Here is a 22,336-nt window from a genome sequence, read left to right on the forward strand (position 1 = left end):
GTCCTCTACTAGCGTCTGCTGTCCTCTACTAGCGCTCTAGTGTCCTCTACTAGCGCTCTTCCGTCCTCTACTAGCGCTCTGCCGTCCTCTACTAGCGCTCAGTGTCCTCTACTAGCGCTCTAGTGTCCTCTACTAGCGCTCTGCTGTCCTCTACTAGCGCTCTGCCGTCCTCTACTAGCGCTCTGCCGTCCTCTACTAGCGCTCTGCTGTCCTCTACTAGCGCTCTGCAGTCCTCTACTAGCGCTCTGCTGTCCTCTACTAGCGCTCTGCCGTCCTCTACTAGCGCTCTGCTGTCCTCTACTAGCGCTCTGCCGTCCTCTACTAGCGCTCTGCCGTCCTCTACTAGCGCTCTGCTGTCCTCTACTAGCGCTCTGCAGTCCTCTACTAGCGCTCTGCTGTCCTCTACTAGCGCTCTGCTGTCCTCTACTAGCGCTCTGCCGTCCTCTACTAGCGCTCTGCTGTCCTCTACTAGCGCTCTGCTGTCCTCTACTAGCGCTCTAGTGTCCTCTGCTAGCGCTCTTAGTGTCCCTCTACTTGCGCTCTAGTGTCCTCTACTAGTGCTCTGCTGTCCTCTACTAGCGCTCTGCTGTCCTCTACTAGCAGTCTGCTGTCCTCTACTAGCAGTCTGCTGTCCTCTACTAGTGCTCTAGTGTCCTCTACTAGCGCTCTGCCGTCCTCTACTAGTGCTCTTCCGTCCTCTACTAGCTCTCTGCCGTCCTCTACTAGCGCTCTGCCGTCCTCTACTAGCGCTCCAGTGTCCTCTACTAGCGTTCTAGTGTCCTTGTACTAGCGCTCTGCCGTCCTCTACTAGCGCTCTGCCGTCCTCTACTAGCGTTCTGCCGTCTTCTACTAGCGCTCTGCCGTCCTCTACTAGCGCTCTAGTGTCCTCTACTAGCGCTCTAGTGTCCTCTACTAGCGCTCTGCCTTCCTCTACTAGCGACTCTGCCGTCCTCTACTAGCGCTCTGCCGTCCTCTACTAGCGCTCTGCCGTCCTCTACTAAGCGCTCTGCTGTCCTCTACTAGCGCTCTAGTGTCCTCTGCTAGCGCTCTAGTGTCCTCTACTAGCGCTCTGCTGTCCTCTGCTAGCGCTCTAGTGTCCTCTACTAGCGCTCTGCTGTCCTCTACTAGCGCTCTGCTGTCCTCTACTAGCGCTCTAGTGTCCTCTGCTAGCGCTCTAGTGTCCTCTACTAGCGCTCTAGTGTCCTCTGCTAGCGCTCTGCTGTCCTCTACTAAGCGCTCTGCTGTCCTCTACTTGCGCTCTAGTGTCCTCTACTAGTGCTCTGCTGTCCTCTACTAGTGCTCTGCTGTCCTCTACTAGCAGTCTGCTGTCCTCTACTAGTGCTCTAGTGTCCTCTACTAGCGCTCTGCTGTCCTCTACTAGCGCTCTGCTGTCCTCTACTAGCGCTCTAGTGTCCTCTACTAGCGCTCTTCCGTCCTCTACTAGCGCTCTGCCGTCCTCTACTAGCGCTCTGCCGTCCTCTACTAGCGCTCCAGTGTCCTCTACTAGCGTTCTAGTGTCCTGTACTAGCGCTCTGCCGTCCTCTACTAGCGCTCTGCCGTCCTCTACTAGCGTTCTGCCGTCTTCTACTAGCGCTCTGCCGTCCTCTACTAGCGCTCTAGTGTCCTCTACTAGCGCTCTAGTGTCCTCTGCTAGCGCTCTAGTGTCCTCTACTAGCGCTCTGCCGTCCTCTACTAGCGCTCTGCCGTCCTCTACTAGCGCTCTGCCGTCCTCTACTAGCGCTCTGCTGTCCTCTACTAAGCGCTCTGCTGTCCTCTACTAGCGCTCTAGTGTCCTCTGCTAGCGCTCTAGTGTCCTCTACTAGCGCTCTGCTGTCCTCTACTAGCGCTCTGCTGTCCTCTGCTAGCGCTCTGCTGTCCTCTACTAGCGCTCTGCAGTCCTCTACTAGCGCTCTGCTGTCCTCTACTAGCGCTCTGCTGTCCTCTACTAGCGCTCTGCCGTCCTCTACTAGCGCTCTGCTGTCCTCTACTAGCGCTCTGCTGTCCTCTACTAGCGCTCTAGTGTCCTCTGCTAGCGCTCTAGTGTCCTCTACTTGCGCTCTAGTGTCCTCTACTAGTGCTCTGCTGTCCTCTACTAGCGCTCTGCTGTCCTCTACTAGCAGTCTGCTGTCCTCTACTAGCAGTCTGCTGTCCTCTACTAGTGCTCTAGTGTCCTCTACTAGCGCTCTGCCGTCCTCTACTAGTGCTCTTCCGTCCTCTACTAGCTCTCTGCCGTCCTCTACTAGCGCTCTGCCGTCCTCTACTAGCGCTCCAGTGTCCTCTACTAGCGTTCTAGTGTCCTGTACTAGCGCTCTGCCGTCCTCTACTAGCGCTCTGCCGTCCTCTACTAGCGTTCTGCCGTCTTCTACTAGCGCTCTGCCGTCCTCTACTAGCGCTCTAGTGTCCTCTACTAGCGCTCTAGTGTCCTCTACTAGCGTTCTAGTGTCCTGTACTAGCGCTCTGCCTTCCTCTACTAGCGCTCTGCCGTCCTCTACTAGCGCTCTGCCGTCCTCTACTAGCGCTCTGCCGTCCTCTACTAAGCGCTCTGCTGTCCTCTACTAGCGCTCTAGTGTCCTCTGCTAGCGCTCTAGTGTCCTCTACTAGCGCTCTGCTGTCCTCTGCTAGCGCTCTAGTGTCCTCTACTAGCGCTCTGCTGTCCTCTACTAGCGCTCTGCTGTCCTCTACTAGCGCTCTAGTGTCCTCTGCTAGCGCTCTAGTGTCCTCTACTAGCGCTCTAGTGTCCTCTGCTAGCGCTCTGCTGTCCTCTACTAAGCGCTCTGCTGTCCTCTACTTGCGCTCTAGTGTCCTCTACTAGTGCTCTGCTGTCCTCTACTAGCGCTCTGCTGTCCTCTACTAGTGCTCTAGTGTCCTCTACTAGCGCTCTGCTGTCCTCTACTAGCGCTCTAGTGTCCTCTACTAGCGCTCTTCCGTCCTCTACTAGCTCTCTGCCGTCCTCTACTAGCGCTCTGCCGTCCTCTACTAGCGCTCCAGTGTCCTCTACTAGCGTTTCTAGTGTCCTGTACTAGCGCTCTGCCGTCCTCTACTAGCGCTCTGCCGTCCTCTACTAGCGTTCTGCCGTCTTCTACTAGCGCTCTGCCGTCCTCTACTAGCGCTCTAGTGTCCTCTACTAGCGCTCTAGTGTCCTCTGCTAGCGCTCTAGTGTCCTCTACTAGCGCTCTGCCGTCCTCTACTAGCGCTCTGCCGTCCTCTACTAGCGCTCTGCCGTCCTCTACTAGCGCTCTGCTGTCCTCTACTAAGCGCTCTGCTGTCCTCTACTAGCGCTCTAGTGTCCTCTGCTAGCGCTCTAGTGTCCTCTACTAGCGCTCTGCTGTCCTCTACTAGCGCTCTGCTGTCCTCTGCTAGCGCTCTGCTGTCCTCTACTAGCGCTCTGCTGTCCTCTACTAGCGCTCTGCTGTCCTCTACTAGCGCTCTAGTGTCCTCTGCTAGCGCTCTAGTGTCCTCTACTAGCGCTCTAGTGTCCTCTACTAGCGCTCTGCCGTCCTCTACTAGCGCTCTTCCGTCCTCTACTAGCGCTCTGCCGTCCTCTACTAGCGCTCCAGTGTCCTCTACTAGCGTTTCTAGTGTCCTCTACTAGCGCTCTGCCGTCCTCTACTAGCGCTCTGCCGTCCTCTACTAGCGTTCTGCCGTCTTCTACTAGCGCTCTGCTGTCCTCTACTAGCGCTCTGCAGTCCTCTACTAGCGCTCTGCTGTCCTCTACTAGCGCTCTGCCGTCCTCTACTAGCGCTCTGCTGTCCTCTACTAGCGCTCTGCCGTCCTCTACTAGCGTTCTGCCGTCCTCTACTAGCGTTCTGCCGTCTTCTACTAGCGCTCTGCCGTCCTCTACTAGCGCTCTCTGCCGTCCTCTACTAGCGTTCTGCCGTCTTCTACTAGCGCTCTGCTGTCCTCTACTAGCGCTATGCAGTCCTCTACTAGCGCTCTGCTGTCCTCTACTAGCGCTCTGCTGTCCTCTACTAGCGCTCTGCCGTCCTCTACTAGCGCTCTGCTGTCCTCTACTAGCGCTCTGCTGTCCTCTACTAGCGCTCTAGTGTGCTAGCGCTCTAGTGTCCTCTACTAGCGCTCTAGTGTCCTCTGCTAGCGCTCTGCTGTCCTCTACTAAGCGCTCTGCTGTCCTCTACTTGCGCTCTAGTGTCCTCTACTAGCGCTCTGCTGTCCTCTACTAGCGCTCTGCTGTCCTCTACTAGCAGTCTGCTGTCCTCTACTAGTGCTCTAGTGTCCTCTACTAGCGCTCTGCCGTCCTCTACTAGCGCTCTTCCGTCCTCTACTAGCTCTCTTGCCGTCCTCTACTAGCGCTCTGCCGTCCTCTACTAGCGCTCCAGTGTCCTCTACTAGCGTTCTAGTGTCCTGTACTAGCGCTCTGCCGTCCTCTACTAGCGCTTCTGCCGTCCTCTACTAGCGTTCTGCCGTCTTCTACTAGCGCTCTGCCGTCCTCTACTAGCGCTCTAGTGTCCTCTACTAGCGCTCTAGTGTCCTCTACTAGCGCTCTCTGCCGTCCTCTACTAGCGCTCTGCCGTCCTCTACTAGCGCTCTGCCGTCCCTCTACTAGCGCTCTGCCGTCCTCTACTAGCGCTCTGCCGTCCTCTACTAGCGCTCTTGCCGTCCTCTACTAGCGCTCTGCCGTCCTCTACTAGCGCTCTGCCGTTCCTCTACTAGCGCTCTGCCGTCCTCTACTAGCGCTCTGCCGTCCTCTACTAGCGCTCTTCCGTCCTCTACTAGCTCTCTGCCGTCCTCTACTAGCGCTCTGCCGTCTTCTACTAGCGCTCTGCCGTCTTCTACTAGCGCTCTGCCGTCTTCTACTAGCGCTCTAGCGTCCTCTACTAGCGCTCTAGAGTCCTCTACTAGCGCTCTAGAGTCCTCTACTAGCGCTCTAGAGTCCTCTACTAGCTCTCTGCCGTCCGCTACTAGCGCTCTGCCGTCCTCTACTAGCGCTCTGCCGTCTTCTACTAGCGCTCTAGCGTCCTCTACTAGCGCTCTAGCGTCCTCTACTAGCGCTCTAGCGTCCTCTACTAGCGCTCTAGCGCTTCTAGCGTCCTCTACTAGCGCTCTAGTGTCTCTTCTAGCCCTCTGCCGTCCTCTACTAGCGCTCTGCCGTCCTCTACTAGCGTTCTGCCGTCCTCTACTAGCGCTCTGCCGTCCTCTACTAGCGCTCTAGTGTCCTGTACTAGCGCTCTAGTGTCCTCTACTAGCCCTCTGCAGTCCTCTACTAGCGCTCTGCTGTCCTCTACTAGCGCTCTGCTGTCCTCTACTAGCGCTCTGCAGTCCTCTACTAGCGCTCTGCCGTCCTCTACTAGCGCTCTGCCGTCCTCTACTAGCGCTCTGCCGTCCTCTACTAGCGCTCTAGTGTCCTCTACTAGCGCTCTGCCGTCCTCTACTAGCGCTCTAGTGTCCTCTACTAGCGCTCTAGTGTCCTCTACTAGCGCTCTAGTGTCCTCTACTAGCCCTCTGCCGTCCTCTACTAGCCCTCTGCCGTCCTCTACTAGCGCTCTGCCGTCCTCTACTAGCGCTCTGCAGTCCTCTACTAGCGCTCTGCCGTCCTCTACTAGCGCTCTACCGTCCTCTACTAGCGCTCTAGCGTCCTCTACTAGCGCTCTGACGTCTTCTACTAGCGCTCTAGCGTCCTCTACTAACGCTCTGCCGTCTTCTACTAGCGCTCTGCTGTCCTCGACTAGCGCTCTGCCGTCTTCTACTAGCGCTCCAGTGTCCTCTACTAGCGTTCTAGTGTCCTGTACTAGCGTTCTAGTGTCCTGTACTAGCGCTCTGCCGTCCTCTACTAGCGCTCTGCCGTCCTCTACTAGCGTTCTGCCGTCTTCTACTAGCGCTCTGCCGTCCTCTACTAGCGCTCTAGTGTCCTCTACTAGCGCTCTAGTGTCCTCTACTAGCGCTCTGCCGTCCTCTACTAGCGCTCTGCCGTCCTCTACTAGCGCTCTGCCGTCCTCTACTAGCGCTCTTCCGTCCTCTACTAGCTCTCTGCCGTCCTCTACTAGCGCTCTGCCGTCTTCTACTAGCGCCCTGCCGTCTTCTACTAGCGCTCTGCCGTCTTCTACTAGCGCTCTAGCGTCCTCTACTAGCGCTCTAGAGTCCTCTACTAGCGCTCTAGAGTCCTCTACTAGCGCTCTGCCATCCTCTACTAGCTCTCTGCCGTCCGCTACTAGCGCTCTGCCGTCCTCTACTAGCGCTCTGCCGTCTTCTACTAGCGCTCTAGCGTCCTCTACTAGCGCTCTAGCGTCCTCTACTAGCGCTCTAGCGTCCTCTACTAGCGCTCTAGCGTCCTCTACTAGCGCTCTAGCGTCCTCTTCTAGCCCTCTGCCGTCCTCTACTAGCGCTCTGCCGTCCTCTACTAGCGTTCTGCCGTCCTCTACTAGCGCTCTGCCATCCTCTACTAGCGCTCTAGTGTCCTGTACTAGCGCTCTAGTTTCCTCTACTAGCCCTCTGCAGTCCTCTACTAGCGCTCTGCTGTCCTCTACTAGCGCTCTGCAGTCCTCTACTAGCGCTCTGCCGTCCTCTACTAGCGCTCTGCCGTCCTCTACTAGCGCTCTGCCGTCCTCTACTAGCGCTCTAGTGTCCTCTACTAGCGCTCTGCCGTCCTCTACTAGCGCTCTAGTGTCCTGTACTAGCGCTCTAGTGTCCTCTACTAGCGCTCTGCCGTCCTCTACTAGCGCTCTAGTGTCCTCTACTAGCGCTCTAGTGTCCTCTACTAGCGCTCTAGTGTCCTCTACTAGCCCTCTGCCGTCCTCTACTAGCCCTCTGCCGTCCTCTACTAGCGCTCTGCCGTCCTCTACTAGCGCTCTGCAGTCCTCTACTAGCGCTCTGCCGTCCTCTACTAGCGCTCTAGCGTCCTCTACTAGCGCTCTGACGTCTTCTACTAGCGCTCTAGCGTCCTCTACTAACGCTCTGCCGTCTTCTACTAGCGCTCTGCCGTCTTCTACTAGCGCTCTAGCGTCCTCTACTAGTTCTCTGCCGTCTTCTACTAGCGCTCTAGCGCCCTCTACTAGCGCTCTGCCGTCTTCTACTAGCGCTCTAGCGTCCTCTACTAGCGCTCTAGCGTCCTCTACTAGCGCTCTGCCGTCTTCTACTAGCGCTCTAGCGCCCTCTACTAGCGCTCTGCCGTCCTCTACTAGCGCTCTGCCGTCCTCTACTAGCGCTCTGCCGTCCTCTACTAGCGCTCTGCCGTCTTCTACTAGCGCTCTGCCGTCTTCTACTAGCGCTCTAGAGTCCTCTACTAGCGCTCTAGAGTCCTCTACTAGCGCTCTGCCGTCCTCTACTAGCGCTCTGCCGTCCTCTACTAGCGCTCTGCCGTCCTCTACTAGCGCTCTAGTGTCCTGTACTAGCGCTCTAGTGTCCTCTACTAGCGCTCTGCCGTCCTCTACTAGCGCTCTAGTGTCCTCTACTAGCGCTCTAGTGTCCTCTACTAGCGCTCTAGTGTCCTCTACTAGCCCTCTGCCGTCCTCTACTAGCCCTCTGCCGTCCTCTACTAGCGCTCTGCCGTCCTCTACTAGCGCTCTGCAGTCCTCTACTAGCGCTCTGCCGTCCTCTACTAGCGCTCTAGCGTCCTCTACTAGCGCTCTGACGTCTTCTACTAGCGCTCTAGCGTCCTCTACTAACGCTCTGCCGTCTTCTACTAGCGCTCTGCTGTCCTCTACTAGCGCTCTGCCGTCTTCTACTAGCGCTCTAGCGTCCTCTACTAGTTCTCTGCCGTCTTCTACTAGCGCTCTAGCGCCCCTCTACTAGCGCTCTGCCGTCTTCTACTAGCGCTCTAGCGTCCTCTACTAGCGCTCTGCCGTCTTCTACTAGCGCTCTAGCGCCCTCTACTAGCGCTCTGCCGTCCTCTACTAGCGCTCTGCCGTCCTCTACTAGCGCTCTGCCGTCCTCTACTAGCGCTCTGCCGTCTTCTACTAGCGCTCTGCCGTCTTCTACTAGCGCTCTAGAGTCCTCTACTAGCGCTCTAGAGTCCTCTACTAGCGCTCTAGAGTCCTCTACTAACGCTCTAGAGTCCTCTACTAGCGCTCTAGCGTCCTCTACTAGCGCTCTAGAGTCCTCTACTAGCGCTCTAGAGTCCTCTACTAGCGCTCTGCTGTCCTCTACTAGCGCTCTGCCGTCTTCTACTAGCGCTCTAGCGTCCTCTACTAGCGCTCTGCCGTCCTCTACTAGCGCTCTGCTGTCCTCTACTAGCGCTCTGCTGTCCTCTACTTGCGCTCTGCTGTCCTCTACTAGCGCTCTGCTGTCCTCTACTTGCGCTCTGCTGTCCTCTACTTGCGCTCTAGTGTCCTCTACTAGCGCTCTGCCGTCCTCTACTAGCGCTCTGCCGTCCTCTACTAGCGCTCTAGTGTCCTCTACTAGCGCTCTAGTGTCCTCTACTAGCCCTCTGCAGTCCTCTACTAGCGCTCTGCAGTCCTCTACTAGCGCTCTGATGTCCTCTACTAGCGCTCTGCCGTCTTCTACTAGCGCTCTAGCGTCCTCTACTAGCGCTCTGCCGTCCTCTACTAGCGCTCTAGTGTCCTCTACTAGCGCTCTGCTGTCCTCTACTAGCGCTCTGCCGTCCTCTACTAGCGCTCTAGTGTCCTCTACTAGCGCTCTGCTGTCCTCTACTAGCGCTCTGCCGTCTTCTACTAGCGCTCTGCCGTCCTCTACTAGCGCTCTAGTGTCCTCTACTAGCGCTCTAGTGTCCTCTACTAGCGCTCTGCCGTCCTCTACTAGCGCTCTGCTGTCCTCTACTAGCAGTCTGCTGTCCTCTACTTGCGCTCTGCCGTCCTCTACTAGCGCTCTGCCGTCCTCTACTAGCGCTCTGCCGTCTTCTACTAGCGCTCTAGCGTCCTCTACTAGCGCTCTGCCGTCTTCTACTAGCGCTCTAGCGTCCTCTACCAGCGCTCTGCCGTCCTCTACTAGCGCTCTAGTGTCCTCTACTAGCGCTCTGCCGTCCTCTACTAGCGTTCTGCCGTCTTCTACTAGCGCTCTGCTGTCCTCTACTAGCGCTATGCAGTCCTCTACTAGCGCTCTGCTGTCCTCTACTAGCGCTCTGCTGTCCTCTACTAGCGCTCTGCCGTCCTCTACTAGCGCTCTGCTGTCCTCTACTAGCGCTCTGCTGTCCTCTACTAGCGCTCTAGTGTGCTAGCGCTCTAGTGTCCTCTACTAGCGCTCTAGTGTCCTCTACTAGCGCTCTGCTGTCCTCTGCTAGCGCTCTGCTGTCCTCTACTAAGCGCTCTGCTGTCCTCTACTTGCGCTCTAGTGTCCTCTACTAGCGCTCTGCTGTCCTCTACTAGCGCTCTGCTGTCCTCTACTAGCAGTCTGCTGTCCTCTACTAGTGCTCTAGTGTCCTCTACTAGCGCTCTGCCGTCCTCTACTAGCGCTCTTCCGTCCTCTACTAGCTCTCTGCCGTCCTCTACTAGCGCTCTGCCGTCCTCTACTAGCGCTCCAGTGTCCTCTACTAGCGTTCTAGTGTCCTGTACTAGCGCTCTGCCGTCCTCTACTAGCGCTCTGCCGACCTCTACTAGCGTTCTGCCGTCTTCTACTAGCGCTCTGCCGTCCTCTACTAGCGCTCTAGTGTCCTCTACTAGCGCTCTAGTGTCCTCTACTAGCGCTCTGCCGTCCTCTACTAGCGCTCTGCCGTCCTCTACTAGCGCTCTGCCGTCCTCTACTAGCGCTCTGCCGTCCTCTACTAGCGCTCTGCCGTCCTCTACTAGCGCTCTGCCGTCCTCTACTAGCGCTCTGCCGTCCTCTACTAGCGCTCTGCCGTCCTCTACTAGCGCTCTTCCGTCCTCTACTAGCTCTCTGCCGTCCTCTACTAGCGCTCTGCCGTCTTCTACTAGCGCTCTGCCGTCTTCTACTAGCGCTCTGCCGTCTTCTACTAGCGCTCTAGCGTCCTCTACTAGCGCTCTAGCGTCCTCTACTAGCGCTCTAGAGTCCTCTACTAGCGCTCTGCCATCCTCTACTAGCTCTCTGCCGTCCGCTACTAGCGCTCTGCCGTCTTCTACTAGCGCTCTAGCGTCCTCTACTAGCGCTCTGCCGTCCTCTACTAGCGCTCTGCTGTCCTCTACTAGCGCTCTGCTGTCCTCTACTTGCGCTCTGCTGTCCTCTACTAGCGCTCTGCTGTCCTCTACTTGCGCTCTGCTGTCCTCTACTTGCGCTCTAGTGTCCTCTACTAGCGCTCTGCCGTCCTCTACTAGCGCTCTGCCGTCCTCTACTAGCGCTCTAGTGTCCTCTACTAGCGCTCTAGTGTCCTCTACTAGCCCTCTGCAGTCCTCTACTAGCGCTCTGCAGTCCTCTACTAGCGCTCTGATGTCCTCTACTAGCGCTCTGCCGTCTTCTACTAGCGCTCTAGCGTCCTCTACTAGCGCTCTGCCGTCCTCTACTAGCGCTCTAGTGTCCTCTACTAGCGCTCTGCTGTCCTCTACTAGCGCTCTGCCGTCCTCTACTAGCGCTCTAGTGTCCTCTACTAGCGCTCTGCCGTCCTCTACTAGCGCTCTGCCGTCTTCTACTAGCGCTCTGCCGTCCTCTACTAGCGCTCTAGTGTCCTCTACTAGCGCTCTAGTGTCCTCTACTAGCGCTCTGCCGTCCTCTACTAGCGCTCTGCTGTCCTCTACTAGCAGTCTGCTGTCCTCTACTTGCGCTCTGCCGTCCTCTACTAGCGCTCTGCCGTCCTCTACTAGCGCTCTGCCGTCTTCTACTAGCGCTCTAGCGTCCTCTACTAGCGCTCTGCCGTCTTCTACTAGCGCTCTAGCGTCCTCTACCAGCGCTCTGCCGTCCTCTACTAGCGCTCTAGTGTCCTCTACTAGCGCTCTGCCGTCCTCTACTAGCCTTCTGCCGTCTTCTACTAGCGCTCTGCTGTCCTCTACTAGCGCTATGCAGTCCTCTACTAGCGCTCTGCTGTCCTCTACTAGCGCTCTGCTGTCCTCTACTAGCGCTCTGCCGTCCTCTACTAGCGCTCTGCTGTCCTCTACTAGCGCTCTGCTGTCCTCTACTAGCGCTCTAGTGTGCTAGCGCTCTAGTGTCCTCTACTAGCGCTCTAGTGTCCTCTACTAGCGCTCTAGTGTCCTCTGCTAGCGCTCTGCTGTCCTCTACTAAGCGCTCTGCTGTCCTCTACTTGCGCTCTAGTGTCCTCTACTAGCGCTCTGCTGTCCTCTACTAGCGCTCTGCTGTCCTCTACTAGCAGTCTGCTGTCCTCTACTAGTGCTCTAGTGTCCTCTACTAGCGCTCTGCCGTCCTCTACTAGCGCTCTTCCGTCCTCTACTAGCTCTCTGCCGTCCTCTACTAGCGCTCTGCCGTCCTCTACTAGCGCTCCAGTGTCCTCTACTAGCGTTCTAGTGTCCTGTACTAGCGCTCTGCCGTCCTCTACTAGCGCTCTGCCGACCTCTACTAGCGTTCTGCCGTCTTCTACTAGCGCTCTGCCGTCCTCTACTAGCGCTCTAGTGTCCTCTACTAGCGCTCTAGTGTCCTCTACTAGCGCTCTGCCGTCCTCTACTAGCGCTCTGCCGTCCTCTACTAGCGCTCTGCCGTCCTCTACTAGCGCTCCTGCCGTCATAGCGCTCTGCCGTCCTCTACTAGCGCTCTGCCGTCCTCTACTAGCGCTCTGCCGTCCTCTACTAGCGCTCTGCCGTCCTCTACTAGCGCTCTTCCGTCCTCTACTAGCTCTCTGCCGTCCTCTACTAGCGCTCTGCCGTCTTCTACTAGCGCTCTGCCGTCTTCTACTAGCGCTCTGCCGTCTTCTACTAGCGCTCTGCCGTCTTCTACTAGCGCTCTAGCGTCCTCTACTAGCGCTCTAGCGTCCTCTACTAGCGCTCTAGAGTCCTCTACTAGCGCTCTGCCATCCTCTACTAGCTCTCTGCCGTCCGCTACTAGCGCTCTGCCGTCCTCTACTAGCGCTCTGCCGTCTTCTACTAGCGCTCTAGCGTCCTCTACTAGCGCTCTAGCGTCCTCTACTAGCGCTCTAGCGTCCTCTACTAGCGCTCTAGCGTCCTCTACTAGCGCTCTAGTGTCCTCTTCTAGCCCTCTGCCGTCCTCTACTAGCGCTCTGCCGTCCTCTACTAGCGCTCTGCTGTCCTCTACTAGCGCTCTGCAGTCCTCTACTAGCGCTCTGCCGTCCTCTACTAGCGCTCTGCCGTCCTCTACTAGCGCTCTGCCGTCCTCTACTAGCGCTCTAGTGTCCTCTACTAGCGCTCTGCCGTCCTCTACTAGCGCTCTAGTGTCCTGTACTAGCGCTCTAGTGTCCTCTACTAGCGCTCTGCCGTCCTCTACTAGCGCTCTAGTGTCCTCTACTAGCGCTCTAGTGTCCTCTACTAGCGCTCTAGTGTCCTCTACTAGCCCTCTGCCGTCCTCTACTAGCCCTCTGCCGTCCTCTACTAGCGCTCTGCCGTCCTCTACTAGCGCTCTGCAGTCCTCTACTAGCGCTCTGCCGTCCTCTACTAGCGCTCTACCGTCCTCTACTAGCGCTCTAGCGTCCTCTACTAGCGCTCTGACGTCTTCTACTAGCGCTCTAGCGTCCTCTACTAACGCTCTGCCGTCTTCTACTAGCGCTCTGCCGTCCTCTACTAGCGCTCTACCGTCCTCTACTAGCGCTCTAGCGTCCTCTACTAGCGCTCTGACGTCTTCTACTAGCGCTCTAGCGTCCTCTACTAACGCTCTGCCGTCCTCTACTAGCGTTCTAGTGTCCTGTACTAGCGCTCTGCCGTCCTCTACTAGCGCTCTGCCGTCCTCTACTAGCGTTCTGCCGTCTTCTACTAGCGCTCTGCCGTCCTCTACTAGCGCTCTAGTGTCCTCTACTAGCGCTCTAGTGTCCTCTACTAGCGCTCTGCCGTCCTCTACTAGCGCTCTGCCGTCCTCTACTAGCGCTCTGCCGTCTTCTACTAGCGCTCTAGCGTCCTCTACTAGCGCTCTAGAGTCCTCTACTAGCGCTCTAGAGTCCTCTACTAGCGCTCTGCCATCCTCTACTAGCTCTCTAGAGTCCTCTACTAGCGCTCTAGAGTCCTCTACTAGCGCTCTGCCGTCTTCTACTAGCGCTCTAGCGTCCTCTACTAGCGCTCTAGCGTCCTCTACTAGCGCTCTAGCGTCCTCTACTAGCGCTCTAGCGTCCTCTACTAGCGCTCTAGTGTCCTCTTCTAGCCCTCTGCCGTCCTCTACTAGCGCTCTGCCGTCCTCTACTAGCGTTCTGCCGTCCTCTACTAGCGCTCTGCCGTCCTCTACTAGCGCTCTAGTGTCCTGTACTAGCGCTCTAGTGTCCTCTACTAGCCCTCTGCAGTCCTCTACTAGCGCTCTGCTGTCCTCTACTAGCGCTCTGCAGTCCTCTACTAGCGCTCTGCCGTCCTCTACTAGCGCTCTGCCGTCCTCTACTAGCGCTCTGCTGTCCTCTACTAGCGCTCTAGTGTCCTCTACTAGCGCTCTGCCGTCCTCTACTAGCGCTCTAGTGTCCTGTACTAGCGCTCTAGTGTCCTCTACTAGCGCTCTGCCGTCCTCTACTAGCGCTCTAGTGTCCTCTACTAGCGCTCTAGTGTCCTCTACTAGCGCTCTAGTGTCCTCTACTAGCCCTCTGCCGTCCTCCACTAGCCCTCTGCCGTCCTCTACTAGCGCTCTGCCGTCCTCTACTAGCGCTCTGCAGTCCTCTACTAGCGCTCTGCCGTCCTCTACTAGCGCTCTACCGTCCTCTACTAGCGCTCTAGCGTCCTCTACTAGCGCTCTGACGTCTTCTACTAGCGCTCTAGCGTCCTCTACTAACGCTCTGCCGTCTTCTACTAGCGCTCTGCTGTCCTCTACTAGCGCTCTGCCGTCTTCTACTAGCGCTCTAGCGTCCTCTACTAGTTCTCTGCCGTCTTCTACTAGCGCTCTAGCGCCCTCTACTAGCGCTCTGCCGTCCTCTACTAGCGCTCTGCCGTCCTCTACTAGCGCTCTGCCGTCCTCTACTAGCGCTCTGCCGTCTTCTACTAGCGCTGTGCCGTCTTCTACTAGCGCTCTGCCGTCCTCTACTAGCGCTCTGCCGTCTTCTACTAGCGCTCTAGCGTCCTCTACTAGCGCTCTGCCGTCTTCTACTAGCGCTCTAGCGCCCTCTACTAGCGCTCTGCCGTCCTCTACTAGCGCTCTGCCGTCCTCTACTAGCGCTCTGCCGTCCTCTACTAGCGCTCTGCCGTCTTCTACTAGCGCTCTGCCGTCTTCTACTAGCGCTCTAGAGTCCTCTACTAGCGCTCTAGAGTCCTCTACTAGCGCTCTAGAGTCCTCTACTAGCGCTCTAGAGTCCTCTACTAGCGCTCTAGAGTCCTCTACTAGCGCTCTAGAGTCCTCTACTAGCGCTCTGCTGTCCTCTACTAGCGCTCTGCCGTCTTCTACTAGCGCTCTAGCGTCCTCTACTAGCGCTCTGCCGTCCTCTACTAGCGCTCTGCTGTCCTCTACTAGCGCTCTGCTGTCCTCTACTTGCGCTCTGCTGTCCTCTACTAGCGCTCTGCTGTCCTCTACTTGCGCTCTGCTGTCCTCTACTTGCGCTCTAGTGTCCTCTACTAGCGCTCTGCCGTCCTCTACTAGCGCTCTGCCGTCCTCTACTAGCGCTCTAGTGTCCTCTACTAGCGCTCTAGTGTCCTCTACTAGCCCTCTGCAGTCCTCTACTAGCGCTCTGCAGTCCTCTACTAGCGCTCTGATGTCCTCTACTAGCGCTCTGCCGTCTTCTACTAGCGCTCTAGCGTCCTCTACTAGCGCTCTGCCGTCCTCTACTAGCGCTCTAGTGTCCTCTACTAGCGCTCTGCTGTCCTCTACTAGCGCTCTGCCGTCCTCTACTAGCGCTCTAGTGTCCTCTACTAGCGCTCTGCTGTCCTCTACTAGCGCTCTGCCGTCTTCTACTAGCGCTCTGCCGTCCTCTACTAGCGCTCTAGTGTCCTCTACTAGCGCTCTAGTGTCCTCTACTAGCGCTCTGCCGTCCTCTACTAGCGCTCTGCTGTCCTCTACTAGCAGTCTGCTGTCCTCTACTTGCGCTCTGCCGTCCTCTACTAGCGCTCTGCCGTCCTCTACTAGCGCTCTGCCGTCTTCTACTAGCGCTCTAGCGTCCTCTACTAGCGCTCTGCCGTCTTCTACTAGCGCTCTAGCGTCCTCTACTAGCGCTCTAGTGTCCTCTACTAGCGCTCTGCCGTCCTCTACTAGCGCTCTGCTGTCCTCTACTAGCAGTCTGCTGTCCTCTACTTGCGCTCTGCTGTCCTCTACTAGCGCTCTAGTGTCCTCTACTAGCGCTCTGCCGTCCTCTACTAGCGCTCTGCCGTCCTCTACTAGCGCTCTGCCGTCCTCTACTAGCGCTCTAGTGTCCTCTGCTAGCGCTCTAGTGTCCTCTACTAGCGCTCTGCTGTCCTCTACTAGCAGTCTGCTGTCCTCTACTTGCGCTCTGCCGTCCTCTACTAGCGCTCTGCCGTCCTCTACTAGCGCTCTGCCGTCTTCTACTAGCGCTCTAGCGTCCTCTACTAGCGCTCTGCCGTCTTCTACTAGCGCTCTAGCGTCCTCTACTAGCGCTCTAGTGTCCTCTACTAGCGCTCTGCCGTCCTCTACTAGCGCTCTGCTGTCCTCTACTAGCAGTCTGCTGTCCTCTACTTGCGCTCTGCTGTCCTCTACTAGCGCTCTAGTGTCCTCTACTAGCGCTCTGCCGTCCTCTACTAGCGCTCTGCCGTCCTCTACTAGCGCTCTGCCGTCCTCTACTAGCGCTCTAGTGTCCTCTGCTAGCGCTCTAGTGTCCTCTACTAGCGCTCTGCCGTCCTCTACTAGCGCTCCAGTGTCCTCTACTAGCGCTCTGCCGTCCTCTACTAGCGCTCTGCTGTCCTCTACTAGCGCTCTGCTGTCCTCTACTAGCGCTCTGCCGTCCTCTACTAGCGCTCTAGTGTCCTCTGCTAGCGCTCTAGTGTCCTCTACTAGCGCTCTGCCGTCCTCTACTAGCGCTCTAGTGTCCTCTACTAGCGCTCTGCCGTCCTCTACTAGCGCTCTGCTGTCCTCTACTAGCGCTCTGCTGTCCTCTACTAAGCGCTCTGCTGTCCTCTACTAGCGCTCTAGTGTCCTCTGCTAGCGCTCTAGTGTCCTCTACTAGCGCTCTGCTGTCCTCTGCTAGCGCTCTGCTGTCCTCTGCTAGCGCTCTAGTGTCCTCTACTAGCGCTCTGCTGTCCTCTACTAGCGCTCTGCTGTCCTCTACTAGCGCTCTAGTGTCCTCTGCTAGCGCTCTAGTGTCCTCTACTAGCGCTCTAGTGTCCTCTGCTAGTGCTCTGCTGTCCTCTACTAGCGCTCTGCTGTCCTCTACTAGCGCTCTGCTGTCCTCTACTAGCGCTCTGCTGTCCTCTACTAGCAGTCTGCTGTCCTCTACTAGCAGTCTGCTGTCCTCTACTAGTGCTCTAGTGTCCTCTACTAGCGCTCTGCCGTCCTCTACTAGCGCTCTTCCGTCCTCTACTAGCTCTCTGCCGTCCTCTACTAGCGCTCTGCCGTCCTCTACTAGCGCTCCAGTGTCCTCTACTAGCGTTCTAGTGTCCTGTACTAGCGCTCTGCCGTCCTCTACTAGCGCTCTGCCGTCCTCTACTAGCGTTCTGCCGTCTTCTACTAGCGCTCTGCCGTCCTCTACTAGCGCTCTAGTGTCCTCTACTAGCGCTCTAGTGTCCTCTGCTAGCGCTCTAGTGTCCTCTACTAGCGCTCTGCCGTCCTCTACTAGCGCTCTGCCGTCCTCTACTAGCGCTCTGCTGTCCTCTACTAAGCGCTCTGCTGTCCTCTACTAGCGCTCTAGTGTCCTCTGCTAGCGCTCTAGTGTCCTCTACTAGCGCTCTGCTGTCCTCTACTCGCGATCTGCTGTCCTCTGCTAGCGCTCTAGTGTCCTCTACTAGCGCTCTGCTGTCCTCTACTAGCGCTCTGCTGTCCTCTACTAGCGCTCTGCTGTCCTCTGCTAGCGCTCTAGTGTCCTCTACTAGCGCTCTAGTGTCCTCTGCTAGTGCTCTGCTGTCCTCTACTAGCGCTCTGCTGTCCTCTACTAGCGGTCTGCTGTCCTCTACTAGTGCTCTAGTGTCCTCTACTAGCGCTCTGCCGTCCTCTACTAGCGCTCTTCCGTCCTCTACTAGCGCTCTGCCGTCCTCTACTAGCGCTCCAGTGTCCTCTACTAGCGTTCTAGTGTCCTCTACTAGCGCTCTGCCGTCCTCTACTAGCGCTCTGCCGTCCTCTACTAGCGTTCTGCCGTCTTCTACTAGCGCTCTGCTGTCCTCTACTAGCGCTCTGCAGTCCTCTACTAGCGCTCTGCTGTCCTCTACTAGCGCTCTGCTGTCCTCTACTAGCGCTCTGCCGTCCTCTACTAGCGCTCTGCTGTCCTCTACTAGCGCTCTGCCGTCCTCTACTAGCGTTCTGCCGTCTTCTACTAGCGCTCTGCTGTCCTCTACTAGCGCTCTGCAGTCCTCTACTAGCGCTCTGCAGTCCTCTACTAGCGCTCTGCTGTCCTCTACTAGCGCTCTGCTGTCCTCTACTAGCGCTCTGCCGGCCTCTACTAGCGCTCTGCCGTCCTCTACTAGCGCTCTAGTGTCCTGTACTAGCGCTCTAGTATCCTCTACTAGCGCTCTGCCGTCCTCTACTAGCGCTCTAGAGTCCTCTACTAGCGCTCTGCCATCCTCTACTAGCTCTCTGCCGCCTAGCGTCCTCTACTAGCGCTCTGCTGTCCTCTACTAGCGCTCTGCTGTCCTCTACTAGCAGTCTTCTGTCCTCTACTAGCAGTCTGCTGTCCTCTACTAGTGCTCTAGTGTCCTCTACTAGCGCTCTGCCGTCCTCTACTAGCGCTCTTCCGTCCTCTACTAGCTCTCTGCCGTCCTCTACTAGCGCTCTGCCGTCCTCTACTAGCGCTCTGCCGTCCTCTACTAGCGCTCCAGTGTCCTCTACTAGCGTTCTAGTGTCCTGTACTAGCGCTCTGCCGTCCTCTACTAGCGCTCTGCCGTCCTCTACTAGCGTTCTGCCGTCTTCTACTAGCGCTCTGCCGTCCTCTACTAGCGCTCTAGTGTCCTCTACTAGCGCTCTAGTGTCCTCTGCTAGCGCTCTAGTGTCCTCTACTAGCGCTCTGCCGTCCTCTACTAGCGCTCTGCCGTCCTCTACTAGCGCTCTGCCGTCCTCTACTAGCGCTCTGCCGTCCTCTACTAGCGCTCTGCCGTCCTCTACTAGCGCTCTGCCGTCCTCTACTAGCGCTCTAGCGTCCTCTACTAGCGCTCTGCCGTCCTCTACTAGCGCTCTGCTGTCCTCTACTAGCGCTCTGACGTCTTCTACTAGCGCTCTAGCGTCCTCTACTAACGCTCTGCCGTCTTCTACTAGCGCTCTGCTGTCCTCTACTAGCGCTCTGCCGTCTTCTACTAGCGCTCTAGCGTCCTCTACTAGCGCTCTGCCGTCCTCTACTAGCGCTCTGCCGTCTTCTACTAGCGCTCTGCCGTCTTCTACTAGCGCTCTGCTGTCCTCTACTAAGCGCTCTGCTGTCCTCTACTAGCGCTCTAGTGTCCTCTGCTAGCGCTCTGCTGTCCTCTACTAAGCGCTCTGCTGTCCTCTACTAGCGCTCTAGTGTCCTCTGCTAGCGCTCTAGTGTCCTCTACTCGCGTTCTGCTGTCCTCTACTAGCGCTCTGCTGTCCTCTGCTAGCGCTCTAGTGTCCTCTACTAGCGCTCTGCCTTCCTCTACTAGCGCTCTGCCGTCCTCTACTAGCGCTCTGCCGTCCTCTACTAGCGCTCCAGTGTCCTCTACTAGCGTTCTAGTGTCCTGTACTAGCGCTCTGCCGTCCTCTACTAGCGCTCTGCCGTCCTCTACTAGCGTTCTGCCGTCTTCTACTAGCGCTCTGCCGTCCTCTACTAGCGCTCTAGTGTCCTCTACTAGCGCTCTAGTGTCCTCTGCTAGCGCTCTAGTGTCCTCTACTAGCGCTCTGCCGTCCTCTACTAGCGCTCTGCCGTCCTCTACTAGCGCTCTGCCGTCCTCTACTAGCGCTCTGCCGTCCTCTACTAGCGCTCTGCCGTCCTCTACTAGCGCTCTAGCGTCCTCTACTAGCGCTCTGCCGTCCTCTACTAGCGCTCTGCTGTCCTCTACTAGCGCTCTGACGTCTTCTACTAGCGCTCTAGCGTCCTCTACTAACGCTCTGCCGTCTTCTACTAGCGCTCTGCCGTCCTCTACTAGCGCTCTGCCGTCTTCTACTAGCGCTCTAGCGTCCTCTACTAGCGCTCTGCCGTCCTCTACTAGCGCTCTGCCGTCTTCTACTAGCGCTCTGCCGTCTTCTACTAGCGCTCTGCTGTCCTCTACTAAGCGCTCTGCTGTCCTCTACTAGCGCTCTAGTGTCCTCTACTAAGCGCTCTGCTGTCCTCTACTAAGCGCTCTGCTGTCCTCTACTAGCGCTCTAGTGTCCTCTGCTAGCGCTCTAGTGTCCTCTACTCGCGTTCTGCTGTCCTCTACTAGCGCTCTGCTGTCCTCTGCTAGCGCTCTAGTGTCCTCTACTAGCGCTCTGCCGTCCTCTACTAGCGCTCTGCCGTCCTCTACTAGCGCTCTAGTGTCCTCTACTAGCGCTCTGCCGTCCTCTACTAGCGCTCTAGTGTCCTGTACTAGCGCTCTAGTATCCTCTACTAGCGCTCTGCCGTCCTCTACTAGCGCTCTAGAGTCCTCTACTAGCGCTCTGCCATCCTCTACTAGCTCTCTGCCGCCTAGCGTCCTCTACTAGCGCTCTGCTGTCCTCTACTAGCGCTCTGCTGTCCTCTACTAGCAGTCTTCTGTCCTCTACTAGCAGTCTGCTGTCCTCTACTAGTGCTCTAGTGTCCTCTACTAGCGCTCTGCCGTCCTCTACTAGCGCTCTTCCGTCCTCTACTAGCTCTCTGCCGTCCTCTACTAGCGCTCTGCCGTCCTCTACTAGCGCTCCAGTGTCCTCTACTAGCGTTCTAGTGTCCTGTACTAGCGCTCTGCCGTCCTCTACTAGCGCTCTGCCGTCCTCTACTAGCGTTCTGCCGTCTTCTACTAGCGCTCTGCCGTCCTCTACTAGCGCTCTAGTGTCCTCTACTAGCGCTCTAGTGTCCTCTGCTAGCGCTCTAGTGTCCTCTACTAGCGCTCTGCCGTCCTCTACTAGCGCTCTGCAGTCCTCTACTAGCGCTCTGCCGTCCTCTACTAGCGCTCTGCCGTCCTCTACTAGCGCTCTGCCGTCCTCTACTAGCGCTCTGCCGTCCTCTACTAGCGCTCTAGCGTCCTCTACTAGCGCTCTGCCGTCCTCTACTAGCGCTCTGCTGTCCTCTACTAGCGCTCTGACGTCTTCTACTAGCGCTCTAGCGTCCTCTACTAACGCTCTGCCGTCTTCTACTAGCGCTCTGCTGTCTTCTACTAGCGCTCTAGCGTCCTCTACTAGCGCTCTGCCGTCCTCTACTAGCGCTCTGCCGTCTTCTACTAGCGCTCTGCCGTCTTCTACTAGCGCTCTAGCGCCCTCTACTAGCGCTCTGCCGTCCTCTACTAGCGCTCTGCCGTCTTCTACTAGCGCTCTGCCGTCTTCTACTAGCGCTCTAGAGTCCTCTACTAGCGCTCTGCCGTCTTCTACTAGCGCTCTAGCGTCCTCTACTAGCGCTCTGCCGTCTTCTACTAGCGCTCTAGCACCCTCTACTAGCGCTCTGCCGTCCTCTACTAGCGCTCTGCCGTCCTCTACTAGCGCTCTGCCGTCCTCTACTAGCGCTCTAGCGTCCTCTACTAGCCCTCTGCCGGCCTCTACTAGCGCTCTAGTGTACTCTACTAGCGCTCTGCCGTCCTCTACTTGCGCTCTGCCGTCCTCTGCTAGCGCTCTAGTGTCCTCTGCTAGCGCTCTAGTGTCCTCGGCTAGCGCTCTAGTGTCCTCTGCTAGCGCTCTGCCGTCCTCTACTAACGCTCTAGTGTCCTCTACTAGCGCTCTAGTGTCCTCTACTAGCGCTCTAGTGTCCTCTACTAGCGCTCTAGTGTCCTCTACTATTTGTTTTATTTTTATTTTTATTTATTTTTTATTTCACCTTTATTTAACCAGGTAGGCTAGTTGAGAACAAGTTCTCATTTGCAACTGCGACCTGGCCAAGATAAAGCATAGCAGTGTGAGCATACAACAAAGAGTTACACATGGAGTAAACAATTAACAAGTCAATAACACAGTAGAAAACAAAGGGGGGGGTCTATATACAATGTGTGCAAAAGGCATGAGGAGGTAGGCAAATAATTACAATTTTGCAGATTAACACTGGAGTGATAAAAGATCAGATGGTCATGTACAGGTAGAGATATTGGTGTGCAGAAGAGCAGAAAAGTAAATAAATAAAAACAGTATGGGGATGAGGTAGGTGAAAAGGGTGGGCTATTTACCAATAGACTATGTACAGCTGCAGCGATCGGTTAGCTGCTCAGATAGCTGATGTTTGAAGTTGGTGAGGGAGATAAAAGTCTCCAACTTCAGCGATTTTTGCAATTCGTTCCAGTCAGAGGCAGCAGAGTACTGGAACGAAAGGCGGCCAAATGAGGTGTTGGCTTTAGGGATGATCAGTGAGATACACCTGCTGGAGCGCGTGCTACGGATGGGTGTTGCCATCGTGACCAGTGAGCTGAGATAAGGCGGAGCTTTACCTAGCATAGACTTGTAGATGACCTGGAGCCAGTGGGTCTGGCGACGAATATGTAGCGAGGGCCAGCCGACTAGAGCATACAAGTCGCAGTGGTGGGTGGTATAAGGTGCTTTAGTGACAAAACGGATGGCACTGTGATAGACTGCATCCAGTTTGCTGAGTAGAGTGTTGGAAGCCATTTTGTAGATGACATCGCCGAAGTCGAGGATCGGTAGGATAGTCAGTTTTACTAGGGTAAGCTTGGCGGCTTGAGTGAAGGAGGCTTTGTTGCGGAATAGAAAGCCGACTCTTGATTTGATTTTCGATTGGAGATGTTTGTTTGATAAGCGCTCTGCCGTCTTCTACTAGCGCTCTGCCGTCTTCTACTAGCGCTCTAGCGTCCTCTACTAGCCCTCTGCCGGCCTCTACTAGCCCTCTGCTGGCCTCTACTAGCCCTCTGCCGGCCTCTACTAGCCCTCTGCCGGACTCTACTAGCGCTCTGCTGTCCTCTACTAGCGCTCTGCCGTCCTGTACTCTAGCGTTCTCAGCTCTAGCGCTCTAGCGCCCTCTGCTCTACTAGTGCTCTACTGTCCTCTACTGTATCACCCAGACCACACACCAACCTTTTTCCCCCGAACCACATTTCTAGTACCAGATTAATTAACCAACCTTTAACCATTGGGAGGATTAGAAAATATCAGGGCCTGTATTAATAAAGCGTCTCACTGAGGAGGGGGGGGGGGGGCACGTGAGAGGGAGGGAGAAAAGGAAGGTGTAGTAGATAGTGGGGGAGGAGGATTG

At 56.5% G+C, this 22,336-nt stretch overlaps 1 protein-coding gene across 2 annotated transcripts in view; it reads left to right on the forward strand.

The window, feature by feature from the left end:
• The window catches only part of LOC109903468 (poliovirus receptor-like), a 121,258-nt gene that overhangs the window by 73,441 nt on the left and 25,481 nt on the right, over positions 1-22,336 (forward strand). The window lies entirely within an intron of this gene.

The sequence above is a fragment of the Oncorhynchus kisutch genome, linkage group LG2, assembly GCF_002021735.2.
Source record: "Oncorhynchus kisutch isolate 150728-3 linkage group LG2, Okis_V2, whole genome shotgun sequence".
NCBI classification, from domain to species: domain Eukaryota; kingdom Metazoa; phylum Chordata; class Actinopteri; order Salmoniformes; family Salmonidae; genus Oncorhynchus; species Oncorhynchus kisutch.